Source organism: Camelus bactrianus, chromosome 8 (genome assembly GCF_048773025.1).
Source record: "Camelus bactrianus isolate YW-2024 breed Bactrian camel chromosome 8, ASM4877302v1, whole genome shotgun sequence".
Taxonomy (NCBI): domain Eukaryota; kingdom Metazoa; phylum Chordata; class Mammalia; order Artiodactyla; family Camelidae; genus Camelus; species Camelus bactrianus.
Window position 1 is genome coordinate 98,819,795 of NC_133546.1, and position 7,282 is coordinate 98,827,076.

Here is a 7,282-nt window from a genome sequence, read left to right on the forward strand (position 1 = left end):
TGCCATATTCTCAAACAAGGCTTGGGGCCCTAGATACGGAGAGTTGAGTGTTGAGGCTGAGGGTTGTTGATGAGGAGAACATAAAGCTGCGTATAGACAGATAAGGGTTCCAAGCCCACCGCTTGAAAAAAATTAGCCAATCATGAGTCCCTTTGATTGAGAAAGAAGTAAATGACTCAAAAATGGGGAAGACATGGGATTAAATAATGGTAGTGAGCAATTAAATCCAAGAACTTTATACCTTTATTTTCATTGTAAATGTAACAGTCTTACAGCAACTGTCGAAATAGTAGTAACTGCTCCACACGCACGTGCAGACACACACTCACACACACACACAAGCACAGTTTGGAACAGCAGAGAGGTAAAATATGCTAAATTTCTCATTATTGACGACAAGAATCTAATCGATTATTTCATTCTTGAGACTGTTATAGGAATACTGGCCCAATTACATGTAAACTTATGAACTTAGAAATGATTAATAAACATTTAGAGAGAATTTTCATTCAAAGACAATAGAGCTTCCAAATCATTCAAGGGAAAATTAACAAGAAAACAATGAATCAATCCAGCTAGGATGGAGTAACGGAGACCATATCTACCACCCTACAATAAACCCCAAAATGGATAAAATATATGAAGCAATGATTTTTAAGACACGTGAAAACGATCATCCACTTGGACCTTGTCCTGCCTCCCCCATACCAAGGCTGCTAGCCCTCCTACTGCCACTACCAAGGATGTCCACCAGGTGGCGCCGTTTCCTTCCTCTGCTCCTGCTGCAGAGCCAGTCGTGAGCGGTCCTGTTCCAGGTTTTGGCAAGCAGCTCCCAGAAGCGCTCTCGTGGGCCTTGGTCCCTTTTAGCCACCAGCAAAGGGATCGGGGATGGGCAGTGAGCCTCTTTTCTCATCGAAGATCTAGGAAGCCAACTGATTTCTGAGCAGCCCTTTACCCTCGTCTGCTGTCTGGTACTCTCCACCCGACTTCCAGAGTCCGCGGCATGGGCAGCCTGCACGCTGGCCCCGGCCCATCAGAATCTGTTCCCCCGGCCGAGAGGCCCCGCGCGGTCGTGAGCAGGGCTCCAGGCCTCTGGAGCCCCGCCGCTTGGAACGCGTCCTGTCACTGGGCTCGCGAGCTCCATGCCCTTGGCTGTCACTTAACTTCTCTAAGCTACAGTCCTCATCAGTAAAATGAAGACATAATCAATATTGGGGGGAAAAAATCAGAATCCGGGGGGACCAAATTTCTGCCGATTGAAGATGACTTTCATTTTGAATTATACAGTGAGGGACACCATACAAACGTTTACTACTTCAGACTTCTAAAGGACAGCTTCTACGATTCTTAAAACTAAAGCATGCACGTACAAACAAACACACGCTCAGACACACTGACTCTGCTCCACATACATCCCCACGCACACACACATGGAGTCATGGGCCACACACACACCCATAACATACACACAACCACACACGTCCTCAGGCGCGCACACACACGCAAAGTCACTGTCACGTACCACACACGTCCCCAGGTGCAGGAGTGCGCACACGCGCACACACGTCACACACACCTTTGGCGGCATTCTAAATCAACTTACAGTCGAGGGTCTCAGGGTCCATTGTTTCATCCGCTCAGAAGCTCCTGACTTCGGAGCGTGAAGCAGGAATGCCTCCTCTCTGCAGATGGTCTTTGCCTCTTGCAGTCTCAGCAGAGCCAACATAACTGCCCTCGACCTTTAAAAGTGAGGGTCAGAGCATACCTGGGAGTTCCCATCCTACATATGTCAACATTTGAAGTGCAGTAGGTTCTAAACTCCTGCCTTTACAAATACACATTCATTCTAAGGGGGAAGGCCAGGCTCCACTTTAGAATTCCCAGACTCATGGGAGTTGCCGTAAAGAAAGTGATAGTTTGGGGAGAGCAGATTCCCAGTCTGACCACTAGCCTGATCCTTTTCTTCCCAAAGCTGGGTCCATCCCATGCCCCAAGGGGCCTTGGATGTTCACAGGATGACACTCAGACCTCCCATCCGGGCTCTGTATATACCCTCCATGCCAACAGCTTCCCGTCGGCCTCTGTGTGAGTCCTGGGAAGCTGAACTCCGGGGAGAGCCGGTGCAGAAAGTAGAAGTGGGTCAAGGCTGCTGGGGCAGGGCATTCGGGGTCCTGTGTTTCCAGAGCACGGGGTGGATCGAATGGGCGTGTCCCTATGGCCTTGCTGAAACCACCACGTTGAGGGTGTGGCCAGAGGGAGTGTCAGGGCCAGAAGGACCCTATGTAGTGCAGGACACAGGGCAGCGCGGGGGTGTGGAGGAGTCGGGGAGGGGATAGGGGGGCCCCCTTGCCAGGATCTGAGGGCAGAAGCCCTAAGGAAGGGCCTGAGGAGGCTGGAAGGTATCCTCATTGCCATCAATTAAAAAACAAAAGCTCGCCGCAGGCGAGGGTGGGAAGGGTTTTGTTAGAACAAGGGAAGGCACTCGCAGAGGTCTGGCCAGATAGGGCTGGGGGGCTTGCCAGCCTGATGAGGAACCAAGAGGCCATCAGCCTATAAACGCCGCCCTAATTCCTCCGGGTGACACTGAGATGCAGTGAGACACGGAAAGCATGATAAACACAGGCCGGAAACTCAGCAGCCTCTTGCTTGGGTCACTGTCCGTCTGGCGCCCCCTCCGGTAGGAGCCTTTAGCGCATCACCCAGGGCTGACCCGGCTCAGGATTCCAGCTGATTTTCCACAGGTGGCATCACTTGCTGGTGACACGAAGCAGGCACGTTAGCCACCTCCCGAACACTGAGGCTCCTCCTGGGAGGAGCCTGCGGGCCCCCAGACCAGCCTCTGCCCCACGATGCTCCTCAGTGCCACTCCCGGTTTGCTGCCCCGGCCTCTAGCTCTGGCCACGACCTCGCTGGATTCTCGATAAATGTCACCCATGCACCATGCCTAAGCTTGGGGTCCACATGGGACCATGGCTCTTATCTTCTTCCCATCGATGGATTGTTCGGGCTTCATGTCATCGTGATGGCGGGAAGGCCAGCACCGCCCCCTTGAGGCCTCCCTGAAGACACATAGAAACATAGGACACAATGCAGCCCATCTCTTTTTGTTACAACACCTTTATTGTGGTACGATTTCTGTTCCGTAAATTAGACATATCTCACATGTAGTATTTGATGAATTTTCATAGATGTCTGCACCTACAGAAGCATCACAACAAGCAAGATAGCTACCATTTCCATCACTCCCCAAGAGGGGCAATTTTCCAGTTCCCATATTTACCACTTCCCAGCCCCTTCGTTCCCTGCTAACCATAAGTTGGTTTCTCTATGTCTGTGGTTTTGTTCCTCTATGGTCATTGAGCTCATTTCTGCCTTTTTTTTACATTCCACATGGAAGTGGTATCATATGGCATTTTTCTCTCTTCTGGCTTACTTCACTCAGAATGACTCTCTCTGTGTCCATCTATGTTGCAACAAAAGACATCGTTTCATCTTTTTCATGGCTGAGTAGTATTCCACGGCTTAAATAGACCACTACTTCTTTATCCAGTCCCCAGTAGGTGGACTTTTGGTTTGGTTCCACGTCCTGGCTGTTATAAAGAGAGCTGCTGTGAGCACTGAGGTGAATGTGAGAGTTTGAATTAGAGTTTTCTCCTGACATATCCCCAGGCGTGGGAAGACTGGATCATAAGGTACGTCTATTTGTAGTTTTCTAAGGACCCTGCATCCTGTCTTCTCTAGTGGCAATGCAGCCCGTCTTACTGAAGCAGAGCCGTGCCCAGAATATAACGGGTATTTCTAGAGGTCAGACATGAAGTGCAGTGAGCTTGGCCTGTTCCAGAAGAAGAGGGCAGTCTGGGAGGGCTGGAGGAGAGTGACCAGGGGAGTGTGGTACAGGCAGGATTCAGACCAAGTGGGGACATGACAGGCTGGGATAAGGAGCCTGGGCTTCCAGTCATCCCTTGGTAAGCCTGGGGCACTAGTTCCAGGACTCCCCACAGATGCCAACATCCATGGATGCTGACGCCTCTTTTATAAAATGACACAGGACTGACATGCAATTACATGGATCCTCCCGTGTACTTTATTTTTTACATACATACAAGTATTTTTTTTTTTGAGTTACAGTCATTTTACAATTTTGTGTCGAATCCCATCGCAGAGCACAATCTTTCAGTTATACATGAAAATACGCATACATTCATTGTCACATACTCTTTCGCCGTGTCCTCCTGTGTACTTGAGGTCATCTCTAGAGGACGCGTGCTATGTAAGGCAACGTGAATGCTACGTAAGCAGTTGCCGGTGTGTGGCAAGTTCAAGTGTTGCTTTTTGAAACTTTCCGTTTTTTCCCGAATATTTTCAACCCACAGTTGGTTGAATCTGCTGGAGCGGGAGCCCCTAGATACGGAGAACCCTCAAGCCCTTCCCACCTCCTAAATTTCCACTGGAAGCGCTGCAGGGGACCAAAGAGAGGAGAAGAGCGCCCTCTAGCGGCTGGAAACGCTGAGGAATTCCTTCAGCGTATGCAGCGCAGGAGAGAAGGTTTCGGGCCGACTAGCGCAAATGGAGGGCCCGCCTGGACAGGAAGGGGGAAGGACGGCAGTGGAAGCCAGCTCGCACCCTTCCTGGAGCTAGCTGGTAGCAGTGAGGGACGCCGAGGTACTGGGGACACGTCGCGTGGGGGGGGGGCAATCCTGGCCGCCAGCTGCACGGTCCACACAGCTGGCACCCAGTTTGCATGATCAAAAGAACAAGGAGTGGGTGGATATGTGGGGAAGGGGCTGCCTCAGCACCGGGATCCTGACATGGGCCAGAGCGCCATGACCTCAGCCAATGCGGCTCCACTAGTAAGCCAGAATAAGGAAACTCTGAGGCAAGATATTACAGATTCCACCGCAGCCACACGGATAACTAGATCTCTAAGCTCACAAAATGGAACCATCGGAACCAGGCATGTTTCCTTTTCTCTTCTTTTAGACTTTGGATCAGGAAGTCACACAACTCTGACGGGAAGCATCTTTACTCCGGTCGAGAGATCACTTTTTGAGGAATAAGCATGGAGAAAAAGAGTGCGGGGATGGTTTAGGGGTTCAAAGCCGAAGCCCGTCTGAGAAACGATAAAAACATGCTTCAAATGAAGCCGACTTACGGCAAAAAGCAGGAGGAAGTTTAAGGTATTCTTTATTCATATCAATTCAGCAGGCAAGACTTCCCAGTCGTAAAAAGGCAGCACTTTAAATATAAAATTTTATTTTATTTTATTTATTTATTTATTTATTTATTTATTTATTTATTTATTTATTTATTTATTTTGGTGATGGAAACAATGCCATATTCTCAAACAAGGCTTGGGGCCCTAGATACGGAGAGTTGAGTGTTGAGGCTGAGGGTTGTTGATGAGGAGAACATAAAGCTGCGTATAGACAGATAAGGGTTCCAAGCCCACCGCTTGAAAAAAATTAGCCAATCATGAGTCCCTTTGATTGAGAAAGAAGTAAGTGACTCAAAAATGTGGAAGACATGGGATTAAATAGTGGTAGTGAGCAATTAAATCCAAGAACTTTATACCTTTATTTTCATTGTAAATGTAACAGTCTTACAGCAACTGTCGAAATAGTAGTAACTGCTCCACACGCACGTGCAGACACACACTCACACACACACACAAGCACAGTTTGGAACAGCAGAGAGGTAAAATATGCTAAATTTCTCATTATTGAGGACAAGAATCTAATCGATTATTTCATTCTTGAGACTGTTATAGGAATACTGGCCCAATTACATGTAAACTTATGAACTTAGAAATGATTAATAAACATTTAGAGAGAATTTTCATTCAAAGACAATAGAGCTTCCAAATCATTCAAGGGAAAATTAACAAGAAAACAATGAATCAATCCAGCTAGGATGGAGTAACGGAGACCATATCTACCACCCTACAATAAACCCCAAAATGGATAAAATATATGAAGCAATGATTTTTAAGACACGTGAAAACGATCATCCACTTGGACCTTGTCCTGCCTCCCCCATACCAAGGCTGCTAGCCCTCCTACTGCCACTACCAAGGATGTCCACCAGGTGGCGCCGTTTCCTTCCTCTGCTCCTGCTGCAGAGCCAGTCGTGAGCGGTCCTGTTCCAGGTTTTGGCAAGCAGCTCCCAGAAGCGCTCTCGTGGGCCTTGGTCCCTTTTAGCCACCAGCAAAGGGATCGGGGATGGGCAGTGAGCCTCTTTTCTCATCGAAGATCTAGGAAGCCAACTGATTTCTGAGCAGCCCTTTACCCTCGTCTGCTGTCTGGTACTCTCCACCCGACTTCCAGAGTCCGCGGCATGGGCAGCCTGCACGCTGGCCCCGGCCCATCAGAATCTGTTCCCCCGGCCGAGAGGCCCCGCGCGGTCGTGAGCAGGGCTCCAGGCCTCTGGAGCCCCGCCGCTTGGAACGCGTCCTGTCACTGGGCTCGCGAGCTCCATGCCCTTGGCTGTCACTTAACTTCTCTAAGATACAGTCCTCATCAGTAAAATGAAGACATAATCAATATTGGGGGGAAAAAATCAGAATCCGGGGGGACCAAATTTCTGCCGATTGAAGATGACTTTCATTTTGAATTATACAGTGAGGGACACAATACAAACGTTTACTACTTCAGACTTCTAAAGGACAGCTTCTACGATTCTTAAAACTAAAGCATGCACGTACAAACAAACACACGCTCAGACACACTGACTCTGCTCCACATACATCCCCACGCACACACACATGGAGTCATGGGCCACACACACACCCATAACATACACACAACCACACACGTCCTCAGGCGCGCACACACACGCAAAGTCACTGTCACGTACCACACACGTCCCCAGGTGCAGGAGTGCGCACACGCGCACACACGTCACACACACCTTTGGCGGCATTCTAAATCAACTTACAGTCGAGGGTCTCAGGGTCCATTGTTTCATCCGCTCAGAAGCTCCTGACTTCGGAGCGTGAAGCAGGAATGCCTCCTCTCTGCAGATGGTCTTTGCCTCTTGCAGTCTCAGCAGAGCCAACATAACTGCCCTCGACCTTTAAAAGTGAGGGTCAGAGCATACCTGGGAGTTCCCATCCTACATATGTCAACATTTGAAGTGCAGTAGGTTCTAAACTCCTGCCTTTACAAATACACATTCATTCTAAGGGGGAAGGCCAGGCTCCACTTTAGAATTCCCAGACTCATGGGAGTTGCCGTAAAGAAAGTGATAGTTTGGGGAGAGCAGATTCCCAGTCTGACCACTAGCC